At 40.4% G+C, this 19,204-nt stretch overlaps 1 protein-coding gene across 2 annotated transcripts in view; it reads left to right on the top strand.

The window, feature by feature from the left end:
* Positions 1 to 19,204, top strand: part of LOC136245998 (uncharacterized) — a 220,963-nt gene that overhangs the window by 76,727 nt on the left and 125,032 nt on the right. The gene's annotated exons all lie outside the window — the stretch shown is intronic.

Below are 19,204 nucleotides of genomic sequence, written 5' to 3'. Positions count from 1 at the left end.
CTCTGGCCGTGGTGGCACTAATACACACAAACAGATCAACAACTGATTCTATCGACCGATTCCCAGTATCGTCTCGCCGGGTGAGTTGTCACCTACCACCGGAAGTCCCCACAAACCAGTCACCGGTTTAATACCGTGCCTCCTCCCTTCACTCAGGAAGGGAGTGAAATATAGTAAATCCTGGAGATAGGTGTAGAGGGTACCTGGCCTGTTAGGGTAAGGTAGGAATTTTCTTTTTAAAGGAATTTAGGCATGAGCTGACCACAAATCAATTGGATTCCACATTTTTTGTATGTTTTTAGCCCGTAGGAGGGAATAAAATAAAGTAATAAAGGGGATGTTAGCTAGGCTTGGTTCAGTGAGGGACAGGTGGATTGGCAGCTACATCAGTAGCACTCAACATGAGCTACGTCGGTAGCACTCACAGACATGAGCTACGTCGGTAGCACTCACAGACATGAGCTACGTCGGTAGCACTCACTGACATGAGCGACGTCGGTAGCACTCACAGACATGAGCGACGTCGGTAGCACTCACAGACATGAGCTACGTCGGTAGCACTTACAGACATGAGCTACGTCGGTGGTAGCACTGACACATGAGCTACATCTCATGCATAAGCTATATCGCAATGTTGGAAACACTCAAATGGAGTAAGTTGGTACTTAAACATGGACTACGTCTCACAATGTGAGCTACGTTGGTAGCACTCAAGCATCAATTACACCGATAGTACTCAAACAGGAGCTACATCAGTAGCACTCAAACAGGAGCTACGTCAGTAGCACTCAAACATGAGCTACGTCAGTAGCACTCAACATGAGCTATGTCAGTAGCACTCAAACATGAGCTACGTCGGTAGCACTCGCAGGCATGAGCTACATCGGTGGCACTTACAGACATGAGCTACGTCGGTAGCACTCACTGACATGAGCTACGTTGGTGGTAGCATTCACAGACATGAGCTACGTTGGTAGCACTCACACATGAGCTACATCTCATGCATAAGCTGTATTACTACATATCACAATGTGAGCAATATTGGAAACACTCAAATGGGGTAAGTTGGTACTTAAACATGGGCTACATCTCACAATGTCAGCTACGTCGGTAGCACTCAAACATGAGCTACGTCGGTAGCACTCACAGACATGAGCTACGTCGGTGGTAGCACTCTCAGACGTGAGCTACATCTCATGCATAAGCTGTATCACTACATATCACAATGTGAACAATGTTGGAAACACTCATATGGAGTAAGTTGGTACTTAAACATGGACTATGTCTCACAATGTGAGCTATGTTGGTAGCACTCACGCATCAATTACGCCGATAGTACTCAAACATGAGCTACGTCGGTAACACTCAAACATGAGCTACGTCAGTAGCACTCAAACATGAGCTACGTCGGTAGCACTCACAGTCATGAGCTACGTCGGTGGCACTTACAGACATGAGCTACGTCGGTAGCACTCACTGACATGAGCTACGTCGGTGGTAGCATTCACAGACATGAGCTACGTTGGTAGCACTCACACATGAGCTACATCTCATGCATAAGCTGTATCACTACATATCACAACGTGAGCAATATTGGAAACACTCAAATGGGGTAAGTTGGTACTTAAACATTGGCTACATCTCACAACGTGAGCTACGTCAGTAGCACTCACACATCGGTTACATCGATAGTACTCAAACATGAGCTACGTCGGTAGCACCCAAACACGAGCTACATCGGTAGCACAAACATGAGCTACATCGGTAGCACACACATGAGCTACGTCGGTAGCACTCACATGAGCTACATTGGTAGCACTCAAACATGAGCTATGCCTGGAGCACTCAAACATGAGCTATGCCTGGAGCACTCAAACATGAGCTATGTCGGTAGCACTCAAACATTAGCTACATCGGTAGCACTCAAACATAAGCTACATCGGTAGCATTCAAACATGAACTACATCAGTAGCACTCAAACATGAGCTACTTGGGTAGCACACACATGAGCTACATCGGTAGCACTCACATGAGCTATGTCAGTAGTTGAGCTACTTCAGTAGCACTCAATCTGTCATTAACACCGAGACATGAGCTGTCAGCAACACTCAGTCATGAGCTGTCAGCAACACTCAGTCATGAGCTGTCAGCAACGCTCAGTCATGAGCTACATCAGTAGTAGCCAACATGAGCTATGGTGGTAGTACCGAAATGAGGTAAGTTGGTACTCAAACATGAGTTATATATCACAACGTGAGCTACATTGGCAGCACCCAAACATGAGCTACATCAGTAGCACTCACACATGAGGTACATCGGTATCACTCAGTTGGTATTACTCAAACATGAGATGTGTCAGTAGTACTCTAACATGAACTATGTTGGTAGTACTGAAATGAGGTAAATTGGTACTCGAACATGAGCTACATATCACAATGTGAGCTATGTTGGTAGCACTCACACATGAGCTACATTGGTAGCACTCAAACATGAGCTACATCGGTAGCACTCACACATCAGTTACGCTGGTAGCACTCAAACATGAGCTACATCAGTAGCACTCACACATGAGCTATGCCAGTAGTACTCACACCTGAGCTATGCCGGTAGCTCTCAATACGTCAGTAACGCTCAGACATGAGCTACATCAGTGGTAACCGGACACGAGCTATGTTGGTAGTACTGATGAAAGGAGGCAAGTTGGCGCTCAAATGTAAGCTACATATCACAATGGGAGCTATGTTGGCAACACTCAAATGGTACTTAACATGAGCTGCATCTTGCAGTGCAGGCTATGCTGGTTGCATGAGCTGCATCGGTGGCATTCATACATGAGCTACATTGGTGGCATTCACACATCAGCTACATCAGTAGCACTCACATGAGCTATGTCAGTAGTACTCAAGCATGAGCTGTGTCAGTAGTACTCAAACATGAGCTGCGTTGGTAGTGCTGAGATGAGGTAAGTTGGTACTCAGACATGGGCTGCATGTCACAATGCGATGAGCTACGTTGGTAGTACTCACACATGAGCTACACTGGTAGCACTCAGACATGAGCTACATCGGTAGCACTCAAACATGAGCTACATCAGTAGCACTCAAACATGAGCTACATCAGTAGCACTCAAACATGAGCTACATCGGTAGCACTCTTGCACCGAGGACTTTGGGCATACATTTCTGGCAGATAACTCGTGCCCATGTTATAACTACGAAATTCGCACACCCAACTGTGCAATATCTTGAGTGAATGAGATATACGCACTGGCTTAACAAGATATATGCACTGGTACCACTCAAACAAGAGCTACGTCGGTAGCACTCAAGCACGAGCTGCATCAGTAGCACTCACACATGAGCTACATCGATAGCACCCACATTCACTAGTACACAAACCTGAGCTACGTTGGTAGCACTCAATATGTCAGTAATACCCAGACATGAGTTGTCAGCAACACTCAGTCATGAACTACATCAGTAGTAGCCAGACATCAGCTATGCTGGTAGTACTGAAACCAAGTAAGATGGTACTCAAACATGAGTTATATATCACAATGCGAGCTACGTTGGTAGCACTCACACAGGAGCTATGTCAGTAACAATTAAACATGAGCTACGTCAGTAGCACTCAAACATGAGCTATATATGTTGGCTGAAATGAGGTAAGTTAGTACTCACACATGAGCCACATATCACAAGGTGAGCTACGTTGGTAGCACTCACACATGAGCTACGTCGGTAGCACCCAAACATGAGCTACGTCGGTAGCACTCAAACATCAGCTACACCATTAGCACTCAAACATAAGCTACGTTGGTAGCACTCACACATGAGCTACGTATGTCGGTAGCACTCACACAAGCAGTACTCAAACCTGAGCTACGTCAGTAGCACTCAACAGGTCAGTAACACCCAGATACAAGCTGTCAGTAACACTCAGACATGAGATACATTGGTAGTAGCCAAACATGAGCTATGCCGGTAGTACTAAAATGAGGTAAGTTTGGACTCAAACATGAGCTACACATCACAATGTGAGCTACATTGGTAGCACTCACACAGGAGCTATGTCGGTAGAACTCAAATGAGCTATGCCGGTACGGTAGCACTCAAACACAAGCTACGTCGGTAGCACTCAAACTTGAGCTATGTTGGTAGTACTGATACGAGGTAAGTTGGTACTCGAACACGAGCTACATATCACAACGAGAGATATGGTGGTAGTACTCACACATGAGCTATGTCGGTAGCACTCAAACATGAGCTGGCTATGTTGGGAGCACTCAAACATCAGCTACACCGGTGGCACTTATACATGAGCGGCATCAGTAGCACTCACATGAGCTATGTCGGTAGTACTCAAACATGAGCTACGTCAGTAGCACTAAAACATCAGCTACACCCGCATCATTTAAATATGAGCTATGTCGGTAGCACTCACACATGAGCTACGTCGGTAGCACTCACATGAGCTATGCCAGTAGTACTCAAACCCGAGCTATGTCAGTAGCACTCAATATGTCACTAATACTCAGACATGAGCTACATCAGTAGTAGCCAGACATGAGCTATGTTGGTATTATATTGAAACGAGGTAAGTTGGTACTCAAACATGAGCTACATCTCACAATGTGAGCTATGTTGGTAGCACTCACATGTACTACATCAGTAGCGCTCAAACATGAGCTACATCGGTAGCACTCAGATTTGAGCTACGTTGGCAGTACTCAAACACGAGCTACGTCCATAGCACTCGAACATGAGCTACGTCCGTAGCACTCAAACAAGAGCTACGTCAGTAGCATTCAAACATGAGCTACGTCAGTTGCACTCAAACATGAGCTACATTGGTATTACCCAGATATGAGCTACGTTGGTAGCTCCCATACATGATCATGAGCTGTGTCGGTAGCACTCAGATGATGGAAGTTGGCAGCACTCAATTATGAGTGATGTCAATAGCACTCACACACGAGCCATCTCAGTAGCACTCGAACATGAGCTACATTGGTAAACGGGGGCTACATCAGCGCTCAAACAAGGGCTACACTGGTAGCACTCAAACATGAACTATCTACAAATGAGCTACCTCGGTAGTACTTGTAAGTTGTAACATGAGTTACATCAGTAGCACGCAAATATGAGCTACACACAAACATGGTCATAAGCTACCTCGGTAGTACTTGTAACATGAGTTATGTCAGTAACATGCGAACATGAGCTACATCAGTAGCACTTCTAAGATGAGTAGCACCTGACTGCATCAACCACAGACATGCAAGTTGGGGGCTCATAGTCACACATCAGCAATGTCGATCGGTAGCACCTGCCGCATTAAATGGGACAACTACATTGCAATCACACATCTACTATGTGTGTCTGATTGCATCAATTGCAGTAAATATATGACAGCTACTTTGGTAACTCAGTACACTCACACTTCAGCAATGCTGGTAACACCTGCAGCTGACTGCAGTTAATGTGACACTGCTGGTAGTGCTCTTCAGTCACGTTTGCTACGACATTAGTACCTGGGTGCATCAATCCCAGTAAAATTAATGTGGATATCACAGTACAGTCACACATGACACATCAGCTACCCAATTATCAATCACAGTCAATGCGACCTGTTATCACACATCTACACGGCAGCTATATTGTAGGCATCCACTGCAGTTGAGGTGACTGCTACATCAGCAACACTATACAGTCAACGTCTGTCTACATTAGTGGCAAAAAATTGGGACAGCTATTCATTATTACCATGCACTGTAACTACAGCCACATATCAGCTATATCGTTAGCATGGGACCAGGTCACAACGAAGTGGCAGAAACATCAGCACAGTAACCATACCTCAGCTATGTCATCACCAGACTACACCATGATCAGCTGCAGTGAACAAGACAGCTAGACCAGTAACATTGTACAGTTTATACTGTTAGCATCAGACTATATCAATTACAGAGGAGGTGGCATCAGACCATATCAATTGCAATAAAGTTGGCAGAAACATCTGGCCTTTCTATGCTGGTCAGTATCAACAACCATTACCTAATTGCAGCTCCTAATGGCGCTGCTGGCACGGTTTGCATTGAGGTGGCCAGGTCAACCACAAATAGGTAGACACACGTGCTAACACTTAACGGCGCCTATCAAAGGTGACAAGACCTCATCTGGGCAACAGGAAAACTAAGCTCAAACAACATGATCATTTTACACTTCAACTAGCCATTTATTTATAACCCGTACTACCCCATTATGGGCTTTCTTTGGGCTATGGAACTCTCGCCCAGATAGGCTCGAGTTAGCTGCAGGGGCCAAAAATCCAACATCGAGTCATACAGATTACAACAAAGGCTCGAAAAGCAGCTACGCGCCTGTCACCGACGCTGATAGGGGATCACGTGACACCGGATCACGTGACACCGGATCACGTGATGAAACAACCTGACCACCTGCCAAAAATATAAATGTTCATACCACCAACATCAACAACTACAAAACGTGATTCGACAAATGTGCTAATCATTGTAAGCAATTCATTCTTATTAGTGCACATCAGAAGATCAAATATCAACTAGAAATGTTGTAGCTACCTGGTCACTGCTTTGCAATCAATCCTAGGATACTTTAACAAGTAAGCAACAACGGCATTATACAACAAAATCGACTGTTCTTTTATCCATAGCATACATTGAAGTTCACGCGCAAGAGTTGGCTAATCCATTACACATATTACATCATGCCTGATTCAATTAAACAGTATGAATATATTTCATGGTTGACGAAGCCATTCCGTGGTCTAACCATTATATCCGGTATCCCGCCACCTTAAACTGCACTGGGTTAACTCCTATATAGTTCATAGATGTCACAATCCGTGTTGCTACACTAATACAAACAAACACAGGTAAATTAATGCTTGCCTTGTACTTGGGTGTCAAAAGGTGGTACAGCGATACTAAGAACATCAGGAAACAGAGTACAAAGCGATGGCACCACAATAGTTGGGAGGCCACAGTAGGATTTCAGGTCGGTAAACTACATCTTTCTCCCCCATCTGTGTGCACCACCATCATGCCAGTTCTCAACTCTGTACCTCAACATCTAACTGCTGTAGCTGTATCACACATCACCGTCAGCCGCTTCTTCGTTCTAAGTTACAACTTCTGTGAACTATCATTTCAAAAAAGCATTAGCACAATGACGGTGAGGATACTCTGCGATGGCGATTACGACTTCAACTAGACTACCTGGTGATTTGACAGACAATAAGAAATATATGTAAATCCGATCCATTTTTGTAGTGGATGTTCAACCCCAAGGTATAGTTTTAGCCCTGTAGTCTCATATGAAGGTAGTATAGTTGAAGAAATGACGACAATCTTGTTTAGGTCTAAATAAACTCATACCGATGGGGCAACAAAGATTTGAGTCTTGCTTCTTTGAGTAGTTAATGAATTTTTGTTTTCTCAATATGCATGCTTGTGCAAACAAGGTGAGTTTTTACTGAGATGGTCACATAATATATATATATATATATAGACAAAATTTAAATAAGAAATAGGGATCGCTGAAAAAAGCCACGAAACAAGAAGGGATTGCTGGGGTGGTAATATAAACCACAAATCCCTATTTTGATTCTTTATACTCAAATGGAGCATTTATAGAGAGGCAAAATAGTTATTTGTGCTTTACATTACCACCCCAGCAATCCCTTCTTGTTTTGTGGCTTTTTTCAGCGATCCCTATTTCTTATTTTAATTTTTAATATGTCTAGTTTGTGTACTTTTTTCCAAACTCATTTATGGATTATAAATTAATTGGCACATTAGTGTAGCAAGCTAACAGAAATTCCTCAGTTTAAAAGATTAACTCATTAACTAGATATCTTACAGGTTTTTGCAATTGAATTCGTTGCCTTTGCGATTGAATTCGTCCTGTTTGCAATTGAATGCATCGGTTTTGCAATTGAATTCGTCCCGTTTGCAATCGAATTCGTCGGTTTTGCAATTGAATTTGTTGCGCTTGCATTACAATTCGTCGTAAACAAAACAGCTCCAAGAAACCAACCGTTCATTAAGAGATGACTTATTTACGCCATGGAGAGTTACACTTGAGACACTAGAAGGTAATTGGAGCTGGTAATACGCAAAGCTGATAGCTGTCTGACAAGTTAATTAGCTTGCTCGCGAGTGACCACACCCATCGCGAAAGGCATAGTAGAATTTGGAATGTTGCTGGATAGGCTGTAGAGGAAGAATTATTGCCTTATAAAGAGTTGTTTACCACTGTTGTACTTGAACAAGTTCTTGTAGCAGCTGCTACACCATGTTTTTGTGCTTTCTCCAGCTGCCATTCTTGTTACGGATGAATTTAACTGCAAAAGCGATGAATTCTATTGCAAAAGCGACGAATTCAATTGCAAATGGGACGAATTCAATTGCAAAAGTGACGAACTCAATTGCAAACAGGACGAATTCAATTGCAAAGTTGCCGAATTCGATTGCAAAAACCTGTAACGCATTATTAATTTTGTATTTATAAAGAGTCAAAATAGGTATTTGTGGTTTACATTCCCATCCCAGCGATGCCTTCTTGTTTCGTGGCTTTTTTCAGCGATCCCTATTTCTTATTTTAAATGTTTAATATGTCTAGTTTGTGTACTTTTTCCAAATCCATTTATGATTATAAGTTAATTGACACATTAGTGTAGTACGCTAACAGAGATTCCTCAGTTTAAAAGGTTAATTCATTAACTAGGTGTCTTAATGCAATATTAATTTTGTAATCTATGATAAAGACTGTATTTTCATCCTGATTTGTACACGCACAAAATATAAGACAGGATACATTAATTCCTAGTCTACTCAGTGCATGTTTCAGCCATCATCATCACACTTGGTGCCATTGCTGAAAACACACTGCTATAACCTGTCAGAAGAATCACTGATTGTGCACCTATCACACAGGAGACGGTGTTGATGACGGCACAGGAGACTTGTGTTTATTCTAACAGAAGGACAAGAATGAAACTCTATGATACAAGTTATAAGAATGGTAACTGTTAGTGTTATAATTCCTGTAGAGCCCAATTTTTTTTCAAAAGAGAAGATAAATTTTCACGTGATATAACGATGCATACATCAAGCGTGTGCATTATAGGTGTAGAGTTGTCTAGCAGAATAGGTAGTGAAGAGATAGCTATACATTGTAGCTGTAGTGCTATTATTGTAGTGATGACACCTTTGTATAAATGCACGTATGAACAAGGCTGCATGCAGCAGCAACCGTGTGAGTTGGTGTTAATCAAGCTAAATAGGAGGAGATGGCTAAGCTTGGCCAAAAAGTCTTCCTATGCCGGTGTCTGCATGTACAATTCACAACATCACTACTAGCGGCCAGTGGCGTAGCCAGTAATACATGATTATCAGGGATTTGGCAGTCATTACCCATGCAGGAGTACTTTAAACTGGCATATTGAGTTCCAATTGCCAGGACGTAGACTGGGCTCTAGCCCTGGAAAGCCTAGGTGTAGCCTGCTAGCAAAGGTGTGTCATAAAGTGGAACACCATAGGTATAGTCTGCAAAGTCTGGTTAGTATGTGGTCATAAATGCTTGCAACTGTCAATGTCACTAGCTGATCGGAGAATGTGCTAGAGTAAGTACACAGTAGCTAGTTACAGTGACATAAGTTCAGTAGCACACAATCCTCCCATATAAGACTGTCAGGCTCACACCCTGTAAGTTGTTTATGACATGGATACCATATGGGAGGGTTGTTGATGATATGTGGTTAGACGGCAAAATATTTTTAAGTAGTAGCTAGGGTTGTAATAAACGGCCTAATGTATTTCGCGGACTGGACTCACGCACTGAGCTGAAAACAGTTTTAAAACAATAATCCAGACATTATCCATCTCTTGCAACACTGGAGACACCACTATCGAGCTACAACTGCTGATACTGCTCTTCCTTACAAGTCCACAAACTAGCGCATGCACTAATTAATTAGAATACACCTACGATACACGAGTACTGGCAGTGATAAAGCGTGATAGAGGCTATTGTTGTAGCATAGATATTTTCCTTTATTGTTTTGGCACTAGTGCTAGGGTTGTAGAGATGAGTCAGTAACAATTCTTAGTAGGGTAGCTGTAGATGGCACCGCCCGGCGAGGTGATGGGGCTATGCAAATAAACTGGCTCATCACTACAGCCCTAACACTAGTGCTAAGTACTGGAGCAACAAAGGAAATACATCTAAGCTACAACAACGGCCTCTATCACGTTTTATCACTGATAGTACTCGTGCATCGTTAGTGTATTCTAATTAATTAGTGCATAATTAATTAGTGCATGCGCTAGTTTGTTGACTTGTAAAGAAGAGCAATATTAGCAGTTGTAGCTCGGTAGTGGTGTCTCCAGTGTTACAAGAGATGGATAATGTCTGGATTATTGTTTAAAAACTGTTTCCAGCTCAGTGCGTGAGTCCAGTCCGTGAAATACATTAGGCCGTAATAAACATCCCACCCAACCTTTTTTTGTGTGTGAAAAGCAGCCATGGTATCAGCGCTACCATTTATCTTCCCCCTATAATGGACAAACAAAGCACTCACTGTGATGGCTAGGAAGAATAAGCACACTTGAACGGCTTCTCGTAGCAAACACGGATAGCTCACTAGAGACCCTATTAGATTAGATTAGATTAGATTATCGATTTTTGTCAAAAGACAAGGGTCACACAAAAGGCAAAGCCTGTAAACGTGCTCCCCTTACAAAGACATACATACATACATACAGTTACAAGTACAAAATAAAACATACAGCAAAAACATGACACACGACAACTACATACCTATACAAAAAGAAAACAAAGAGAAAATTACAAAATCAGGTTAGCTGAGCAGAAATCGACGAAGTGCCATCCGAAAAGGAATTGCTTTGGAAATTTGTAAAATTTCTACACCGAGGTACTGAGTTCCAAAAAAATGGAGAATTTATAAAAAAAGAAAAACCGTATGCGTTAATGGTAGATGATGATGTGGTAAGTGAAAGTGAATGGGATCTAGTATTGGTGCTTGAAAACTTGAAATGTGAGTTGAATGGGATAGAAACTCTGTCATGTAAAATATCGTGTACTTGAGTGATAGTAAAATAGGACTGACAAGTATGGAGCGCAGGCCATCTTAGGTCCTGCAAACAAGATGTAGAAGATTTGGACCAGTTATGTGAATGAGGATTCCATCTGCTACCACACACCCAGTGTGCAGCTCGTCTCTGAATTGCTTTAGTGCTACCGGGCATGTACTTCCAAAAAGTTAAATATCATGTTTCTGGTTATAACTTGAGACATACACCACACATCTTAATTCTGTTTTTTGCACATGGTTATACTCATGTATCTGTACATATCTGTACACAGGTTACCATGGCAACAACCATAATTATCTCAAAAGTGGTATATTTATGGTTTTTGGTTTTTTTCATATCTAGTTTTATATACTTTTGAGTTTTTCAATAATTTTCTAGTAGATGAAAGGTCTCATCAAGCCTGACAATTCGTAGTACCAGATTTGTAAAAAAATGTTTTAAAAGTAAGTTATGGTGATTTTGTGATTTTCATAGGGTTTCAAAAAAATGTAACTAGTTTCACATACTTCAAAATTTTTACATATACTCATTATTTTCTGAAAGGAGATAGACATGCCTAAAATTTGTAGCTGGGGTTTTGTAAATTTCTTTTTAGTTTTTGTTTTATGACATCGTAAAGTCAGATTATGGATTTTTCTGTGAAATTTGTTGAAAACCACAATTTATAAAAGTACGCTCTGAGACTCTGCAAATATGTATAATCACAAAAAAACAAAAAATTATGAAATACTAATGAGCAAAGCAACACATGAAAGGATAAAAACATTATAGAATGTATCTAGTGGCATATAGAAATAAATGCGTGGGCGAGGAAGTAAAATAAGTTTGGAGGTTTATGCCCGGTTGCACTATTCTAGTCTATCAATGTCTCTGGCAGTGTGTAAATACCATACAGGTGAGGAATATTCTAGTAATGGTCTAACAAGGCAATTGTAGGCAGCAGATTTAACAGTAGATGGACTTGCAAAAAGAGTGTGTCTTAAATAGTTGAGTGAACGGGAGGCTTTAGCTGTTATATGTTTGACATGATCACTCCATTTAAGATGAGAATTGATGTACATCCCCAAGTAACGAACTACTGATTTAGATGGAATAGGCTGGTCATTAAGATGGTACTTGCACATTGGTGGCGATCGCTTATAAGATATACAAATACTTTCACATTTTTGTGGATTTAATTTCAGTTGCCATAACTGTGACCATTGATAGTTTCATCATGAGTTGAAACAATTTGCTTGTATAAAGCAATGTCATCAGCAAATAACTTAACAGTACTGTTGGAAATAACGTGATGGATTTCGTCAATGTAGAGTAAAAATAACAACGGTCCAAGAACAGAGCCTTGTGGGACACTTGAACGAACAGGAAGCCATTCTGAGAAACAGCCATTAATAACAACTCTTTGATAGCGATTGGTAAGGAACGAACCAAACCAAGAGAGTAGATTTCCATGTATGCTGAGACATTCAAGCTTAAGTAACAGGTGGCAATGAGGAACCGAGTCAAATGCCTTAGCTAAATCCAATAAAACACAGTGAACTGAGTTTCGTCTTTCAAGGCAAAAAGCTCAGTCATTAATAGCTGAAAGTAAGAGAGTCACAGTTGAACGTTTACGACGAAAGCCATGTTGAGAATCACTAATGAGATGTTTAGACTCTAGAGCAAGTACAAGTTGTCTGTGAATAATTCTTTCCATAACTTTCACAACAATGGAAGTAAGGCTTATTGGGCTATAATTAGATGGAAGGTGTTTATCACCCTTTTTGTGAACAGGTACCACATTGGCAGTCACCCAGTCCCTAGGCAGGGCACCAGAGGACAGTGACAGTTGAAATAAACGCGATAAAGGTAAGGAGATGAAATCGGCAGCAACTTGTAATAATTGAGATGGTAGATTGTCTGGACCACAGGCCTTATCCCGTTGTAAAGATTTAAGTTCTTCATAAACATTCTCTGGTGTGAATTGTACAGAGTCAATAAGCTTTCCATTAAATTTGACAGACTCACGCAGAGATTGCAAGCCTGAGCAGTTTTCAGTTGTAAACACAGAGGTGATCTTGTAAGGTAAAAGACTGCTGCACAACTTCAATCTGCCATCTATTAACGTTATAAATACTATAGTCGAACAATACGCATCCCTGAGCACACAAGATCCCGTATTTTTGTTCTTCTATGGCTTCTTCTGTATACGGAACAGCAGGCAATGGCAAATAAGAACTTAGAAATTTATCGAGGTGGAGGCCGGTTAGCGATCTGTGGAGTACGGGTTAATTAATGGGTCATTGACATGCGGAAGGACTCAGTGAGTAAGGCTGTGTAGTTTTTATCGTGAAAAATGGAAGCCTTGGGCTGTACACGAGTGAAACAAAATAATAATAATATTATGAATAATAATATTATGAACAATTCGCATAAAATTTGCAATTTTTGAATGTTTCCAAATTTCATCTAGACCATTTTTACTGCTATATCACCATTTTTTTGAGTTCAGTGTTTGATAATAAGCCTACTGAGTGTTGTTTTATGCTTGAGTCTGCTTTCTAAGGCTGGTTTTAGGTGACTGCTCTATTAGGATTTTCAAAAATTCTTCTGCGATCCCTATTATGAACCCACTATCGTGGTTCATGATATACATCAGTGGACATTAAATTCTGCTTCAGTAATGGTGTATAGACAATTTCATAGAATTTCAAACTTCAAATATTATAAATATGCCAATGACACAATTATTGTAAAGAAAACTTGTCTGTATGATGTATATAGTCAGATTCAGTGTTGCTAAAATTTATATTATATTATGGTTTGAGTGAACAATATCCTAAAATGATGAGCGCTGACTAAAGTGCTGTCTTTAAAATCTTCCTAAAGATGTCTTATACAACAATAATCACCTTTATGGAATAATAATTTATTAGTCCATTTAATATCAAATGCAGCATTAAAAAAAAAACAAGAAAACACTTACAAGCAACTGGATATAGAATTTTTTTAAAAATCAATTAAATTTTTGTTTGGTTTCCTGCCTGTCTGTCTGTCTGACCACATTCTCAAGGTTGGAGAGGCCAAACAAAGCTGCGTACGGCTACCACAATACCAGTGGCATGTGCCTTTTGGAGTTCCAACGAGTGTGTGCCTTCTCTTTCCTTTATCTTTAATCAATCTAGTTGTCATCTTCTTCATGCAACGATGCTATATCAAGGCATTAATTTTCCTTATCAACCCTTTCCTTGAGCAGCTTATTTAGATGGCACAAAATTATTTAAAGCACTTACGTTACTGTGAAAGGTACTGGACACCCAGTAGATACCTGTAACCTTTGAATCCACACCCATTAATAATTTAGGTTGGCTACTAAGTGGAGTCCACACCTTTACTCCCTTTGTGGCAGGATGCTGACTTGAGATACTCTAGTACAGCAGTCACCCTAATGGATCAGTGATGTGTGTAAAGCTGTATGCTGCAACAAATAAACTAAAATTACTAATTTAAGGATTTCAAGCAATAAAAAGTAATGAAACAAGAGATGAATGATGATATTACAGCATAGCTTTGTGGGAAGATCCTGCTTAGGCATTGAACAAAATAATCACTATGACATGCACAGAGCTACACTGTAATACCATCACTCATCTTTTGTTTCACTACTTTTATTGCTTTGATCCCTACTTCATTTTTAAATTAATAACTTTATATTTTGTATATATAGGTAGTAAAGTTGTATTACCATGGCATCTGGATCAGACAATCAAGATGATGACCTTGATAAGTGGTTGGGTATGTTCAAAATCAGACCTCTTGTGCTTATGATAGTAGCTATATGGTAGTCCTTAGAAAATATGAATGTTGCATGAGTATTGTTGCTTTTCTACTCCTAATTTCTGTTCCAGTTGTTAAATTGATTACACCAAATGGCCAATTTTCTTGATAAAGTGTATTTTTCAACACAGATTGGAGTTGTGGGCTGGACTCGTGGACTAGTCATGAGCTTTAAACAGATTCTTAATAATTTATATAATTATATAATTATCCCTTTGTTACTTGAATTATTTTTTATAAAACCACAAAAACCGCAAGAGACAAAACAATAACAGCTAGTGTGAGCTGTGCGTGAAATGTGTGAAAGCCATCTTTCAGTTAATGCTAAACAGTATGTGCCATTCAAAGACCTCTCTTTACCCTACTCGGTTGTCTAAAAAGTTTCACAGTAACACACAGAACTCACGCACTGTGAAGCAAAGGAACTTGGTCTGCTCGGACTGTTCCTTCTGTCACGCGAAAATAAGAACCGAGCCAACATCTTGTTATGTGTGATGTTGCCATACTGTATACCAATTGACTTGCCATCGCAACTTTATTCCAGTGGCGTACTATCACCAAGACAAAAGTTATGGCCGATTTTTGACAGGTATGTAAGCAGTACACGTGTTTTATACTTCTTGTGTGTATTTCAAGTGATATTGGTTTCCCTGGCTGTTTTTCTTGACTTCACATGACATACCGTTTGAAATGTCTGGGCTTCCTGAATAAAATGACAGTAGTTTCAGCTCTGTAGCCCCCGGATTGAAGATGCTATGGATGGATTTTAATGGGTGCGCATTTAAATCCGCTTGAGGGGCAATGAACTAAGGTATTATACAATACGGTAGTACTGTATATTAGAGATCATGGTGATTTGGCCAAAGAAATCACCCTAAAACCAGCTTCACAACTCCATCCTGGCACCTTCGCAGTATTGGTTAGGTATAACCAAGCCTAAAAGTGCCTTCAGTACAATCCTAAAGGCTTCCAACAATTGTTACAGAATTTAATAAAAAAATATTAAATGGAATTTTCTACTGCCTGCCTGCCTGCCTGCCTGCCCGCCCACCACCCGCCTGCCTGCCTGCCTTCCTGATACCTTCAGGCAAGCATAACTTGATAACAGCTAAGGCTATGGGCTTGATTTTTTCACTGTTTGATGTTGCTTCATCCCGAGACATGCCTTTTGGCATACCGCAGTACATACAATGCATGCATCATGGACTTACCTTTGTCCTCCTTTGTGTCCCATTTCTTTTTGCTGACAGCCCAAGGTGTCGATTCGTGGTAGCACGATGCATGGATTTCCTACACTATAAGTTTGTAAATGGGAATCGTCCATATTTTCCGTTGTGACTGGATTGATTGCAGAGATGAGTTTAACACTGTTCTTCATTTGTAATGCTGTGTAACGGGTTGAACACATAGCTGAAAGTGAAGCGTAATGGCCACTGCACTTTCGAGGCAGTAATTGATAATTGGGGGCACACAAATCGTTGTATTTTCATGGTGACTGGATTGTTGCAGAGGCACTTCTTCTACTGTTTTTCGTTTGTAGCGCTGTGTAACAGGGTGAGCATAGCTGAAAGCCAAGCGTAATGGCCACTGCACTTTCGAAGCAGTATTTGATAGCTGGGACACTCATTCAGATGAAAACATTAATTCTGACGCCAGTCTTTCTGTTGATGCGGTATGCATGGGTTCACTAGTCATAATAATGTTACAAAAAAAGGTAAACAAACAAGTTTAAGGAAAAATTAGGGATTTTAAGAAACAAGAGAGGTCGCCTGCACCTGCAGATATACTAGTGAACGTTTAATCCCTAATTCAGTCTTGGTCTTGGGGTGTAGACTGAAATGGAGATTAAATGTTCACCAGTATAACTGCAGGTATAGGCGACCTCTCTTGTTTCCTTACTTTTTTTCTATGATCTTAAAATTCCTAATTTTCCTAAAACTTGTTATTTAGCTCTTGTACACAACTTCTGCTTCCTTATAGATTAAGAAGGTTGTGTGGCAGTAGTTATCAGCATATTCAATAAAATGTGTGCCAATAGTTATTCCACAAAATACTCAAATATCCTGTAACACATATAACATTGTGGGATGGTACATGGCTATGCCCTACCATTAATAGTGAATACAGCCATTTATTATTGAGCAGGTGGGTAGTGTGAGAGAGCTTGGTTAAACATGTTGGATTACTTTTTCATCATTGGATCCTAAAGGTCCATAGAGCAATCTACAAACCTAACTTCTGAATCTTATGTTACAACATTATTCCTTGCCATTGTTTTTCTAACAAATTACTGCATACATATGCCGAGTTTGTGATCTATAAGGATGAGCTGTATCAGCAATTGTAGCTCACACAAAACTAGACAATACCTGGATAAGTGTTATGTTTCTGTTTCAAGTCTACTTCATGAGCCCAGTTTGTAAGTCCAGTTTGCTTTGTTGATTCAATCAACTATTAATGGATGCTCCTATTCATGGTTTCAGTGGTTGTTAACCTAACTAATATCTAGAGATACACCATTTTATTGCGGGGCATATATTAGGATGGTAAAAGTAATGAGAATACTGTAAATACTGGCAGAAGAGGAAGTGGACAATGAGGAACACAAACTTTGCACATTTTACAAAAGACATAGAGATACACTAATAGAACAGTCATCATTATTAACAGTCATTAACAGTCACGTGTCTAATAGGTTCACCAAGAGGGTTCTGTTACCTGACAACTATGTTGTCATTACCTGCATGTCTCTCACAACATGCCTTAAATATCTCACATCACAGACCATGACCACGTAGGTAACATAGTCCTTTCATAAAACATGTTTATGCCTACCTGCAGTACATTCCTAGATATGAAAATGCCACAGACTTGGGTAGAAAATGTATAATGACATTATGGAGGGATTCCACGGATGATGTGGTATTTTGGGGACAGTTTAACCATGTCATTACAAAGGTTGGTCTTTGTCAATAGTGCACCCAACTTCTCGCTTGCTTTGGTATCTACAACAAATGTATTGTAAGCGAAAAAAGCTGTTTACTCATGTCTCTTAAACCATTTTTTTCTATCACGCCACCTTAACTTACCATGTTCACATTTACGGTTCCATTGTTTCCACTTTGCCCTTATGACTTCTTTGTTCCCATCTGCTGTTGAAGAGACATGCCAGTATAAATGACTAATCATGCTCTTCAGCCACTCTCCTACTAGCTCCTTCTGCTTAGCTAGCTTTTCCAACTTCTTATGCAAACCTGTGTGATTGTACAGGTATCTGTCAACTTTGCTTGCTAGTTATATATAGAACATGATTACCTTTGGCTACAAGCCACACATTGTAACGCCGTTTTACAGGTGGGTATGTTTCAAGAAGCCATTTGTTTATTTGCTTGTGGCAATCTGCGATTAATGTATCCACCTGCAAACCATTGACTGATATTTATCATTAATTTCATCTTCAGTAGTGGTGGTGTCTGTCTCATAGAACTCATGATTGGCTGTGAAGTTGAGTACTGGTAGAAAAGATGAGGTTGGCATCGGAAACAATAAGTCACACTGTACACCAAAGTCTTGAACTGTAGGTTTAGCTTCAGTTTCTAGATGTATATAAACCATATGAAAGATAGCTATAGGCACGGGTGCTTTACCTCTAGATATCATCTCTGGCAACACTTGTATTCCTGAATAATTGGTATATTTTGGCACTGCCTCAATGTCAGCCTCAATGGCATTACCGCTGCTGCTACCCAACTGTGAATCACTAGTCTCAGGCTGTGTGCCTGTTAATACAGCTGTTTGTAGATCAGTAGATTCTGCCTGGGTGCATTATGACATCAGAGCTTTCCCCTGTGAATCCCTAAATTCTGGCTGGGTGCCTGATGATGCAGCTATCTGCAGTACTTCCTTGACAGTCTGTGTTTATATGATCAGTTATACCATCTATGACGTATATAGCTAAGTTTATACTATAGCTATAGGTAGCTACATAGCTATTGACATGATATACAGCACTTACACGAGATCTCTCTAAAGCCTGTCTTTTCTTTGGTGGCTTGTTCCCTTCATAGTGCAAAGCAACAGCTCGTTTCAGTGATGAGGAACAATCTTCTGATGAATGGGATGGGGTAGAGGAGGAAGTGTCTGGTCTTTTAAAAATCATAGGAATCACTCCATGTACTAGTCTCAGTTGTTTCTTAATTCCAAAACTAGCTGCTATATAGCAGTGTCCTT

This window comes from Dysidea avara, chromosome 15 (genome assembly GCF_963678975.1).
Source record: "Dysidea avara chromosome 15, odDysAvar1.4, whole genome shotgun sequence".
Taxonomy (NCBI): domain Eukaryota; kingdom Metazoa; phylum Porifera; class Demospongiae; order Dictyoceratida; family Dysideidae; genus Dysidea; species Dysidea avara.
Note: the sequence above shows the minus strand (reverse complement) of the source record. Positions and strands in the feature narration are given on the sequence as shown.